The 14317-nt window shown below is 32.0% G+C and overlaps 1 protein-coding gene across 2 annotated transcripts in view; it reads left to right on the forward strand.

The window, feature by feature from the left end:
- Arfip (ADP ribosylation factor interacting protein arfaptin) overlaps window positions 1-8929 on the forward strand; it is a 14069-nt gene extending 5140 nt beyond the window's left edge. Inside the window, exon 7 of one of the 2 annotated variants that reach the window (XR_001936790.1) lies at window positions 8803-8929. The gene's annotated coding sequence lies outside the window, so the exon portion shown is untranslated. Of the gene's footprint in view, window positions 1-7967; window positions 8416-8802 lie in introns of those variants that run through there. The other variant, XR_001936789.1, reaches the window with a different exon arrangement.
- Window positions 8930-14317: the final 5388 nt, after the last annotated feature.

Raw genomic sequence — 14317 nt, forward strand, 5'->3', positions numbered from 1 at the left:
GGAAAGATTTCTCAATAAACGTTTGGATTCTGAAACGTTCCATATCTATATGCAGAAGAATGGACTTAACTTAAAAACGGACACGGATTGCTTGTACTACTCGCATGCTTCCTTATTGAACACGTTTAAACAAAATTGAGATCTCTGAACTTGTTTTATTAGTTGACACTCTTAGTATTATTTATTTTCAATGCTTGTTTAGAAATCCCCTTGTTACATTGTACGTTTAATTTTAAACGACACGTCACGACAAACTGACACGATTCTATAATCTGAGGAACGACATGTTTTAATTTATATCTTAATTTTTAAAATTGTGAATCAATGTTTCTGAACTTTGTTTTTTGTTTTCTATTAAAGTGAGTCACACGATTTTATCACTAATTTTATAATTATTGTATTGTAATAGCAAAATTGTAAATTTATGTAGCGTATTGATTATTGCATTTCTGTCAATCTGCGAGTGACTTGCTCTCAATGGAGGATTTTATATTTCTGTTTTTTGCTGAGGATGACTCCAAAGTGAGCCGAAACGTTCAATACAATAAATGAAGACAACCATTAACATTTGAGTATTATCTGCATCTCCTAACTCTTCGCTCTTACATCAGCGTTTGATTCTCATTAGCGTTATCTGAAATTCTATTTTATTGTTTAAGATTGAAAGTCCTTATTTATGTAATATTTATGTAATTGTTTTTTATTATAGTGTTTTGAAAAGCTCTCGAGGTAAGCTACCAGAAAATGTACTTAAAAATAGGGGGTTTTCATTTAAAAAAAAATCGACGTGACCTTGACCTGGTCTTGGCGATGCCACCCAAGGTAAAATCAATAGTACCTTCTTATGTCCTCCTCCAAACCGTACAACTTTTGTTTGAAACATTTTTCCGTATCTACCATAGTTTTCGAGAAATCTTAATGCATTATTTAAAATGGGACATCCTGTATAAATAGGAATATATATATATATACACACACATATATTATTGCTAAAAAAAATTATGGCTTAGAAAAATTGTGGGCAAAAATTGGCCAACTTTTACTAACGACAATTTTGCGAAAAATTATCGTAGGGTAACGTGTTTTTTTTTTTTAAATTGCAAAGTTTGGCGGAATACACGAACGTTGTAAAACTTTTTGGGGGAATGCCAAGCGGCGTAAAGAACTTTCCCCTTTAATTAAAAAGAAAAACGAGTTGCTGCGATTTTTTTTTTGCAAAGTTGCAGGACTTTAAAGTTACCCTTGCATTTTTGACATATACTACCTGCGTTACCGGATATGCATCAGGTTGCTGGATGGATTTTGCACATCGTGTTTCTGCGTGTAAATTTCAATAACGCGTGTTGCTTCCGCGTTACTCGATTACTGCTTATAGTGGCAGGGGTACATCAAACTTAAAATCTGGCTATAGCGTCTTAAAGTAGAGATATCAAATTTTAATTTAAAAAAAAACGTTATCCTACGATAATTTTTCGCAAAGTTATCGTCAGACAAAGTTGGCCAATTTTTGCACACAATTTTTCTATGCCATAATTTTTTTTAGCAATTATATATATACATACATATGTATATACACACAATGTGATACTATGCACGCGTGCAAACACATGTATATCATAACATTAATTCTTTTAAAAGAATTATGCATATAGTAGAGGAATCTCTAAACAACTTAAGCAATGTTTCGATAATTTCTTATACTTAATATTTGAGATGAATGCAATAGTGGAGAAGGGTATTTAATTTTTATATTTCTCTCATAGGAGTTTCAAAATGTAAATACATAATGTGATGTAATACGATAAAAATAGATCATTCTATTTTACAGTATATTATGGATAAATGAATTACTTATCATATTATCACATACATAGTAAGCATATAGCCTAATAACAATGGGTGCATTCAGTACTACAACTGCTCACTGAGCGCTCAGTGAGCTCTTGCATCTGATTGGCATATTCCGTTAGAACTAAAAATATAGACCAAACAGATACAAGCGCTCAGTGAGCGGTCATGGTACTGAATGCACCCATTGAATATGTTTTAAAAGACTAATTTTTAAAAGAAAATTTTTCAAAAGAAAATTTTTCGCACACACTTGATAGGAAATTGCCTCTATGAAAAATTCACACGCACACATGCGCGCGCGCACACACACACACACACACACACACACACACACACACACACATTCAAACTTTGAGATTTTACAATAAATTACACGTCAATCAGAAGTGTCAATGAGCACACGAAACTTGTTTCTAAAATGCATAACAAATAATAATTTTTATTAAATAATTTTTATTAAAAAATTAAAATAAATAATAAATAAACATTTATGAGCCAAGCAGGATGTTTATTGCTAAATACTAAATAATAAAATCTTTATATAAATAAAAACACAAATGTTTCGATCCCTATCGGGTCATTCTCAATGTGAATACAATTACATTTAAAAAAGTCAGTACATGATATTCTACAAAAATTTTACTATTAAGTTTGTAAAATTAAACATATAATAAAATGTAAAATCGCTCTTACAAATTTTGCTCGCAATTCTTGTGGGATGACCGTACAACCATAATATCACAGTAGATTGCAAATAAGTGAATACGTAAAGTTAAAAAAAAAATTCGTAGTTAATAGTAAAAGGCATCCTCTCTCGATATTATTATGGATGATTAATGATCAACACCAAAAAATGTCACAAAATATTTGCGGAATGTTCAAATCGTATAATGTGTGTGTTTACTAAAAAATTTTAAAATCGTATAATGTCAATTAATGAAGCATTTAAATCCCGAGAAGAAATCATTATGTTAATGGAACTCGTCTTACTAAATAAGAAGATCCCCAAGGATATTTGATTCGTTTATTAGCACTTGTAATAAACGAAAACTTTTAAACTGGAGCTCAAAGCAAGGTAACGATATTCATATAATGCAAGATAAAGGAGGATGTTAAAAAGAGATCGATTTTTACTACAAAGGTGTAAGAATTTTTTTGAGGATATTAAAAAAGGTCCGACTTTTGTCCAAAAGAATGTAAGCAAAAGAAATAGTGTTTGTTGTAGATTTTTACTTTCTGAATATGATAAAATTATTAAAAAGTTCGTAACATTTGGGCAAAACATACACCTGAGGCAAACGGGCACTTTTGAAACATCATCATTTTTAAAATATAGCAAAAAGTAATCTTCTTACGAATTTTTCAAATTCAAACAAGAAGTAGAGGATACAAAGGGCGATTGAGAGTGTCGTTACAGCATTGTCGTTGGTACGCAAAATAAAAGTGTGATTCTTGTTACTTATATTTCATCAATCAATATGAATTATATGATTCAAGTACGTTTCGACTCTCTTTTTCTTCAGCACATTACGACAGAATAATTATAATCCTCCTTGTATGTGTAGTTTGAATCCCCATCAAATTTGCAGATTTGATGTTGTGACATATGCCTGTGATTGGCTGATTTTCATCTAATAGTAAAAAAAAATTTTTTTGAAGGAATTGGCTCACATACAAAGAAGAACATCTTAAAACTTCGAATCAAATCACATTAAGCTTATTCGGTCACAATAGTAATTTGAATTATTTAAATAATGCTTATTACGGTCACATGTCTACTTTAGAGCATCAGATATATATAACTGATCAGATTTATGTAATATGTGTAACGTGTCGATCAAACAATATAAATAACATATGAGGAAGTAATAAACTAAGATAATATACAATTACAAACAAATACAATAAAGATATTAGTTAAGTTAATATAATAGAGAAGTTCAAAAATTAAAAAAAATAATGAGCACCGGTGTTATATTTAATTTATATCTTTTACAATGCTAACATAATTTTGATATAAGCCTTCCGTATCTGAACATAAATTGATACTGTTCTCCTGCATATGTATATGAAGGTACTCGGATGTTAGTCGTTTATTTAAAAATAGTTCTACGTCGAGTATTTCGACATCATCCCAGTTGAAATTATGTTCGAAATTCAATCTGTGCTCTGTAATTACTGAGTGAATATTTGAGTTCCATTTTATGTGATTTCGGTGTTCTGAAATCCTGGTTTTGAGTTTTCTGTCTTGAGTTTGTCCTACATAAGTGGCATTGCAGAAACTGCACGAAATTTTATAAGCTATTACATTTTTCCTTTTTTCACGTGGGATAAAAATGCACTTGATTCACTAATTTAAGTATTATCCCTTTTTTATTTAATCTATCGTTCCAATACTATCCCTGCAAACTACGTCCTGCATGTATGCGGAACCGCGCCGTCACACGACAGAATTTTTTATCTATACAGTCCATTCGAGTTCCATTTTGAAATTTGCAGGAATACTTCATAATTGAAGTGGGAATATGACGATATTTTTAGAAAATTTTTAAACTGGTGAGTTGATAAAAAATGTTAATAAAAATTAAAAACAAATAGAAAATAATTTATTTATGAAAATGGTAAATTAAAAATAATCTGTCTATAGAACAATTTAAGATTTTTAAAATCAATCTCTTACATTTTTTTGTACGACTAATGGTTTCGACGATATAATAATTTGAATATTTGCATGAGTGACGTTTTTTATGAATTTCTGCAACTTACAAGAATGAATAACTTTACAAAAAAAATCTCAAATTTTTTTCGTGAAACACGTCTCATATTTTTATCTGTAGAATATGTCAGCAAATTAAAAAAAAAAATAAAAATGATGTTTCAAAAGTGTCCAGTTTGACGTGGAATGCTTCACCTGGAAAAGTAATCAAGAATATTGAAATTTGTTTAAATATATCATGTATATATGCTCAATTTTTAAAATGTTCCTTATTGATCCCGAATTTTTTATTAACAGTATCGTATTCAGGAGGTCAAATTCTATGAAAAATGCTATTCCTTTTACTTTTACCTTTGTGGACAAAAATCGGCCTCTTTTTAACATCCTCCTTTAAAATGTTGATTCAAATTTATCTTGCATTATACGTGAGTTTCAACAAGTACCCGAATTCATCTTATACAAATGTCTACAATTAGGGTCTCATCCAAACTCGAATTGCAGAAACTTCTATATGAGTCTTCGGATGCTTAACTTGTTGAAACTCATAGTGAACGGTGATAATTACACTGATAAATTCCGCATTAAAATTAAAAAAAATTAGCAACATTTAATGTCCTTTGGAGACCAAACTGTAATTGCTGGAGACTTTTACCCATTAAAACTTTTAGGCCCAGTTCCACAACTCATGGTTAACTCTTAACCGAGGTTCAACTTGTTTCTCATCTCTTTCCAATTCTAGAATTGGAAAGAGACAATGAATAAGTTGAACCTTGATTAAGAGTTAACCATGAGTTGTGAAACTGGGCCTTAATCCCATACATTAAAATTTTAAATCACAAAATTTGAACGAATTTTATCAGGAGACAATTTTCTATAAGATGTAATTCTTTAAACTTTTTTCTAATTATAATATTTAAAAATTATCATTTAAGTTATCTATTACAAATTAATTTGCTGAAAGTAAAAAAATGATTGAATGAACTCTGGAAATTTCAGTAGGGATTAAATGTAGTAAAAATGTACCTACATTAATTGAACGGCTTATCTACTGCAACAATAGAATAACCCATATTTTGTAAAAACGAAAAATAAATCTATTTAGCCTATTACTTTAACTTTAGATTTTATTTTCTATTTTTACAAAATGTGAATTAGCTCACCGTTGTAGTAAACCCTTCAATTGTACACCAAAGAGAAAGGAAGAAATATACAATTTTCATTTCAAATTATTTTTCTATTACATTATATTATATCATTTACTATAATTATATTTTGTTTAAATAATAAATAACAAGTAGACTAAATATAATAAAGTAGTAAATTTAAAGATTAAATATACAAGGTAGTAAACAGACGTATATGAAAGCCAAATCGGATCTAATAAGGGAAGTTTCACAACTATCTGAAACCGATTTGATTCTCCATGAAATATGTTGTTAAACACGAAAATCTAAAAGACACATATTTTTATATACGTGCCTTAACTTATGTTTAAGGGGTGAAACACCCCTTTGAAAGAAAACGGTATTTTTCTTTCGAGGCGAATATCGTCGGAAGTATAAAAGATAAAAAAAAATGTTTTAAACGAAAGCTGTACGATTTCAAGAGTACTTTAATGTTAAAACAATTGTTAAACAAAAAAATTAAAAATTTTTTTTCTTCACAACATTGAAATACTCTTGAAATCGTACAATTTTTGTTTAAAACATTTTTTTCCATTTTTTTCCTAGATTTTAGTGTTTAACAACATATTTCATAGAAAATCAAATCAATTCCGGACAGTTGTGAAAGTTTCCTTGTAAGTGCTAAGCAATAGGCACTTTTAACGCAAACTCAACAGTTGAGTGAGCGCTCGCTGTTATTGCTGTATTCTTTTACATCATCCAATCAGAATTTTAGATCTAGAAGATTACATCAATAGCAGCGAGCGCTCACTCAACTGTTGAGTTTGCTGAACGCAGCCATTGTGCATATGATGATTATCAGTAGTAAAAATAACAAATATATTTCAACTTTAATTAGGTCATCTTCAATGTCATAATAACGTTACAATATAAATGTTGAAAATTAAAACAATTCTGTTACAAAGCGTCATGCGGAAATATATGAATAAATATAGAAACCTCTGATTATATATATATATATATATAAAATTTCGTAATTGTTATAATACTCAGTAACAAAATTTCATGTATTTATGATTCCGTTCAATTTGTGCTGCTTAACATTCCTTATTAGTTACAAACATACACATTTCTAAGAGTGATATCACACCCCCCCCCACACACACACACACATATCCCGAAATATGACCATAGATGGAAATCAATTGTAACAGTTAAATGTCTTACTGACTAGAAGACAAAACCGGCATAATCATCCATATTGAAGAGAGAGATTTCATTGTCGAACATTATAACAAATGTAACATTTTTTAATCAGAAATTTTTATATCTATTCATATATTTTCATGCTCTTTAAGAGAATTTTTTTATTTTTCGATACTTATATTTACGTTATAATGTAATCATGACACTGAAGATGATCTAATTAAGGTTGAAACGTTTGTTATTTTTACTACTGACAATCGTTATATAAATGTTAACACTTACATTCGGCTCGGCTTTCACGTTCCTGTTTATTCCTTTGTATATTTTGTTCATATGAGAAATCGTAAAAATATAATAAATATTATATTAATTATATTTGTTTATAGTTGTATGATATTTGTTATAATTTATTTATATTAAAGAAATTAAGTTGATTTTATGTAAGGAAAATCGTAAAGGAAATTTTAGATTATATTTTTCAAAAATTTTCATACAGTTTTTCCATTTAATTTATATTTATAAATTTTGGAATAAAACGTTGTGAAGAGAAGCTAGTCATTTTCTTATGTATTTATTTAAAAATTATAAAAGAATAAAAATAATATTACAGTTAAACAAACGAGTTTAGTTACTTATGCTTACATTTTATAGTGAAAACATGATACATAAATTTGTCAATGCATTAAACACATACACGCAACACACACATAATTTACAATTTCCTGATTTTGGAAACTTTTAAGTATGTTTTATAACAAGTATAATTTTTAATAATCTTTTCTTTCTTGCCACGATAGTGATCATCACTGAAATTAGTTACGATTAAAGAATAAAAAATTAGTAAAAATCTTATACGAGGATCGTTTGAAAAATTTTGAGCCTAACATAGAAACAAGTATTTTTTCGATCAAATTCAGTTTTATTTTTCAACATAGTCTCCTTTAAGTCGATACACTTTTCCCAGCAATGCTCCCATCCCTTTAACCCATTCAAATAATAATTGGCGTCTTGCTCTGCAAAATAGGCTTTTACGGATGTAATTCACTGTTTTGACTGTTCCTTTGTCTCAGGAGTAAAGTAGTGGATCCAAGTTTCATCAACAGTTATTAATCGACGCAAAAAATCCGACTCGTTTCGCTTAAACCGCTCCAACAAAGCCTTGGAAATGTATATTCGATTTTTTCCATTTTTACAAAATCAATGACATCGACTGGCACAAATGACTGTCAAACAACAACTGAGCGTCTACAATGGCTACAATTTTCACAGGTATCTTTCAAAACATGTACGATTATCGTACTAGAATGGTTTTGACGAATAATGCCATCTTCATACCAAAACTTTTCAAACGACTCTCGTATACATGGGTCCGTATTCAGAACACACTTACAACGATGTTAGCACGCTAACATGTTATAATTTACGTTACGCATACTATAGAATTTTAGAGATAAAAGCTCGCTTTTATCGATAAAAGCGCGTTCTGAATACAGGCCATGGACTGTGTTCCAAAATTAACTGCCAATACTGAAAAACTATTATGCATGTAACGTAAATTTCGGATTTTTAGTACTGGCAATGAATTTTGGAGTGCGTTCTCAGTTACGCGTGAAGCGCATGATGCATCATTTGTCTTTGTTGTTTACCAATTAATAAAGAAGGATAAAACGATACATTATATATGTGCTTCATGCGTAACTCGGAACCCACCCTTGGAACAGCCATGGATGCCCCTTTCTCGTTAGATAGAAAGAGACAGTAAATGCGTTGTATCTTCTAGCCTTCGTTGTACCAAATGTACAACGTACCAAATATACGATGTGCATGCTCAAAATGATATATGAGAAATGATCAACAATTTCGAATATATTATGCAGTGAATATATTATACGTTTTAACCGATAGGTTATAATTGACGAAGTCTTACAAAAATGATAAAACGATGTGAGCTATGTGTATATTGGAGGAAGAATGGCAATATTTCCTTTTATTCGTGAGTACTTAATAAACGATTATGATTTAAAATGTAATAATAAAACATAATTGAAATTTATACATATTTATATGATATTATGCTCGAGTTTGCGCAGTATATTTTCATAAAAAGATAGAAGATATACTCTCTTGCTCTCTATCAACTCGATCCTCTGATTGTAGCTATAAGGCGTATCCATATATATGTATAAGATCTATGGTAAAAAGATACGTATTATTATGTTATGTTACAAGATTCGAAGATGATTCTTCCAATATGTAAATAATATCTGGAGACATGATAGTGTCTCGGCGCTAAGACATGGCGCGAGACACTGCCATGCTCCTTTACGCGAGTCGGCGTTTAATAAACATTTCATATGTGTATGGTGAATGTATACAAAGTAAATGTACGATATCATAGTTTTAGAAAATCACTAAATTTCATCTTTGCATTTGTTCTTTAAGAAATAATCGTAAAATATTTGATAACTCTGGCCTGAGTAATATGTAACGCTGCTATATTAATATATCTGTATATATTTTTTGCACTAATACGTAAAGATATCGTGAATATGTATCCTTTTGTTTATATATAATTTTGTTATGTAATCAAGTTGCATTCCAGGACACATTGGAAGGAAAAATAAAACTTCAGCTACTATGATCTTTTTTAACTGATATTTTGTGATAAAAATGACATTGTTTTCCACTAAATTATGTAATTTAAACTGTATTATTTATAAAATATGTAATTGTACTGAAATTGTGTTCCTAACTATGATGTTATCATGTGTGTATATTACATGTAAACAAAGTCTCTTAATAATAAATGACTTATATACTTATATGAAAAAAAAACACTTCCCTTTTAATATCTCTTTCATAAAATGTATTTCTGCAAAAAAGGCAAGCTAAATAAAATATCTAGAGAGAGAGTGCATTATTTAAATATATTAATTTACAATGATAAGACATTTATGAAAAGTATAATCTATAATATCTTCAAACATGTCAGAAGGTTTTCGTGCGCCGTGTTTTCATTCATTGCTAATACTAACGTTTCGTGAATATTTTGTCAGGGTGAGGAGCACACTGATACTGAACTGTCCTCCAGAGAACTTCCTTTATATGGACTTTGTAAAGGAGAACGAGGGTATGTTGTGAAAGGGGAGAGGGGACTTCCTTGGCTTGTCAAGAGAGCAGTCTTCCATATCCTACTTACATTATAACCTGAGTCTCTGATTATATCAGTAAATACATCACTTTAAACCCTACACTTTTTGTCTAAAACTTTTTTTTCAAAAAATGCTTCGTTTTCGAAATATTCAACCGTTTCCACTGTTTTTGAGGACCCTGTATATATATTTATATACATATTTGCATATATAAAGCTCAGTAGCACGATTGGTTCTCTCTATGCGCTTACTTCGTGAATTGTTGTCATTGCACTGATAACTGTTTATGTCGTTCACGAAGTAAGCGCATGGATTTAGACAAAAAAAAAGATTATACAATAATATAGTGGAATTATAGTGCAGTTTAATAATGCCAAATGTTAAATAGCGCGCACCTGTTTTGTACTAGTACTACATATAAACATATGATACAAATATTACAAAGGTATCCGCCAATGCCCCCACGGTAACGTCTCCGTCGAGTCCGGTACGACGTATCGTTTATCGTCGTATGGACTCGGAGCGATCTACGATTCGGAAATCGTGTATACCTTGTGCAGTTTAGATCGTATACACGATTGACGGCGAGTCATTTCTATCTTCATTCAAACACCGCGTGTAATCGTCGAACATTATCGTTCGCATTACGACGTTGTTTTTTACACCTTTCACCTTTTTAGTATCCTTGTCGTCCACTCTCATCGCATACATCTTCGCTCTGAGTCCAACGAATTCGGTCATTATAGTATCATTGTTCTCGTCCTTCATCAGACCGGGTACTTTCTTATTGCCTCGCGAGAGGCATACCGTATGCGTTGATCGGATGATCGCTCGTGTCGAATCTAGCGATATCGCGTTTCATCGCATCGTACACATCGTCGTATTCTATGTGGTAAATGAGACTGTCTGTGTCAGTGTACATGACTTTGCATTTTTCGCGATACAGCGGTGACATGTACTCATGGTGAAATTCGTATAAGCAGACTTTCGATATGTCCAGTATACACATACCCACGTAAATCGACTTGTCGAACTTCACCTCGAGTTTGCGCAGTTCGACGGCGATTAGATTTTCCGCAAGGATGCTGCGGCTGTGGAAATTCGGTTTCGCGATCATTGCCTCCGCGCTGTATCGTCCGTCCTATTTTGTTATCAATTTTACATCGACATGGTTGCGCACATTCTCCATGGTCTTGCTGAATACCGCGTTGTTTATTAATTTATACAAATTTTTTTTGAAATCGTTTTTCGCGCGCGTTCCAATTGTGTATTAAGTTCGATGTAATCACGGAGCCATGGAGATTGAGCGAATTGCAGCACTCTATGAATTTTTGTTACGCGAAGGCCATGACGAATACATTGCTGCAGGTTGCGGTAGTGGATGACGTAAAGCTGCTTATTGTATACAGCGTCGCAAGAAGTTTATCCTCGCGCTTGCCGGGCGGCTTATCGCGCGTCGGACAGAATGGTAGGTCAGTGTGTCGATCGTGTAGATTTTGCGGATATTCGAGATCGACCTCGAGAATATAATCGATGGGCGAATCCGGAGCGATCGCGCTCACATCAAAGTTCGCAGTGTCTTCGACCCATCGAAATTCGACGTACGGCAATGGTTGACACATCGTCCATCCATACAGATTGTTCACGTCGCAGTACATCAAGTACGACGACGGTTTCGAGACAGGTCGCACGAACGCATGTACTTGTTATTAACTTGCGCGTATCTGCCGGAACATTGACTGAGGCCACCGCGTATACCGCACTCGATGAACATGACCATATCGATGTCAGTGAGCAACTCAAATCTTACGCACGTATATTTTAGCATGACGTCCTATGTGAAACCTGGTAGTGTATAATAATGCGCGGGATCGAGTCCGTAACTGGTGATGCAACTATTGCGGAAATTTTCTAAAATGTCGGCTAATAACATGACATCGGTTTTAAAGTACAGATCACTGTACTTTAAAATTTCACTAGATATTGACCAATTAAATTACGAATGTCTATTGAATTTGCTCATTTTTGTAATTTTCACCTCATTTTGCACATACGCATCCCTTGGTTGCGATACTATAGGATGAGATCTTAGGATGAGATCAAAGACATATGTAGAGAATGGATTGCGCGATCTATATCTAAAAAGGGAAGTTTCACAACTGTCCGGAACCGATTTGATTCTCCATGAAATATGTTGTTAAACACGAAAATCTATAAAAGACAATTTTTTTTATACGTGCGTTAACTCATGTTTAAGGGGTGAAACACCCCTTTGAATAAAATCGGTTTTTCTTTTTCGAAGCGAATATCGTCGAAATTGTAAGAGATAGAAAAAAATGTCTGAAATGAAAGTTGCATGGTTTCAAGAGTACTTTATAATAAAAACAAAAATTTTTTATAATCGAATAAAAAAAATAAACAATTTTTTTCCTTTTTTAATATAAAATACCTATTTGCCAGAAATCTCCATAAATTAAAAATAAGAAACATCTTAAAAATATGAGAATTTTTTTCACCAGGGCATGCAGAGGAAATTAGATACGGTAGGATTTACAGTATGGATGAAAAGCGGAGAGATTCTCATTTTCACTTGAAAATTTATTTACACGCGCTACACATATAGAATGCAAGATATGAATCTTTCGTATATCTCGCTCGGCAGCAACCAGAGTATCTATATTACTGAAAATAATTGCACATTACCACGGAAAAAGACACGGTCACGGATGAGTGAACAGCGTTCGACATCGAGCAACAGCTAATCAATAAAACAGAACACCTTTCTTACAATAACAATTAATTATATATATGTATATATATACATATATATATACATATATATACACACACAACAATAATAACTAATTATAATAACAATGACACCTTATGATATTCCGATATACAGTCATGGACAGAAACGACACTTTTTATTTCGATGATTTTTGTAATACGCAAAAATTTTCAGAGTGCGATTCACCATCTATCGATGCGTGTAACGAGCGGTTATGACAGCTGTCAAATATCGTTTTCGATTGGAGTGCACTGGCTACACTCAGTGTCAAGAGCATGTTCGATTGGCAGTGCCAATGAGCACTTGGCTAGTGGCTATGTTTACACCGTGCGCTTAGTCCGCGACCTATATGATAGGTATCTTTGTTTAATATACAGGATAAACAAGGGCGTCTATTGTATAGGCCGCGGCCTAAATGCACGGTGTAAACGTAGCCAGTGTCACGTATTTATTTGACCGCACGACACTCGCGTAGTGCACACTCAGTGCGCACTAAGGCCCAATTTCACAATACATAGTTACCTAAAGATTAAAGGTAACCAAGAAATTCATGAATAAATTTCATTGATGAATCTGTTGGTAACCTTTAATCTTTAGGTAACCATATACGTATTGTGAAACGGGCCTAAGTGGCACGAGATATTTTGACGGTGCCAGTTCAGTGCACTGGATACATATATAGGATATTAGTGCATTGTTTTGTCACAGTATAAAAGGATATACAGTAGGGACAAGCAAATCTGTAATTTATATCATGCAAATTATTGATAAGTATGTACATATATGATATTTTTGGTATCTCATATTATTTAATTACATATAGTAAAAAATCATTACTTAAAGTTATGAACATGAGATGTCGAGATTATTTTTCTGCGTTCTTCCTGCAGTCTAGTCAAGTCCTTACAATCTTACAACTCGAAATGGCATTTCAGCTTTAGCACTGAAAATCTTGGTCTTTTGAACTTGCACTATTCAGTGCAACCCATAGAACTTGTCCAGTGTTGGTGTGAACTGAGTGTGCACTGGTGCGCATTAACTTTTTCCCAATCGAAAACGCTAAAAGTCATATAGAATCGAAGTATACATGATGAAATCAAGAATCTTGTGCGCCGCGAAGAAATACCAATTGGATATCACAAGATTAAGGTAAGTTTAAAAGAGTAAACCAATTAGATAAATTTATTTTGTAAGTTTATTTACATCTTTTACGCGAGTTTAACATTAAAAATTAACATAAGATAACATGTAGTGTAATAATAATACATAATAAAATTATATGTCGTATAATAATTTTTTATATAAAATGTAACTGTTCAGGCTGAATACAGAATAACAATTTCATTTTCAGGACATTTTGTTGTATATGTAGACACGGTTAATTCGGCTGAGTTTCATTCTGATTTACAGCCTTGTCACAAATCTTCCTGTTTCAAAATGCTCGCCTAAAAATCCTTCTCAAGCGTATTTATACTTA

This window comes from Mycetomoellerius zeteki, unplaced genomic scaffold, assembly GCF_001594055.1.
Source record: "Mycetomoellerius zeteki isolate Tzet28-1 unplaced genomic scaffold, Tzet1.0 scaffold39, whole genome shotgun sequence".
Classification (NCBI taxonomy): Eukaryota; Metazoa; Arthropoda; class Insecta; order Hymenoptera; family Formicidae; genus Mycetomoellerius; species Mycetomoellerius zeteki.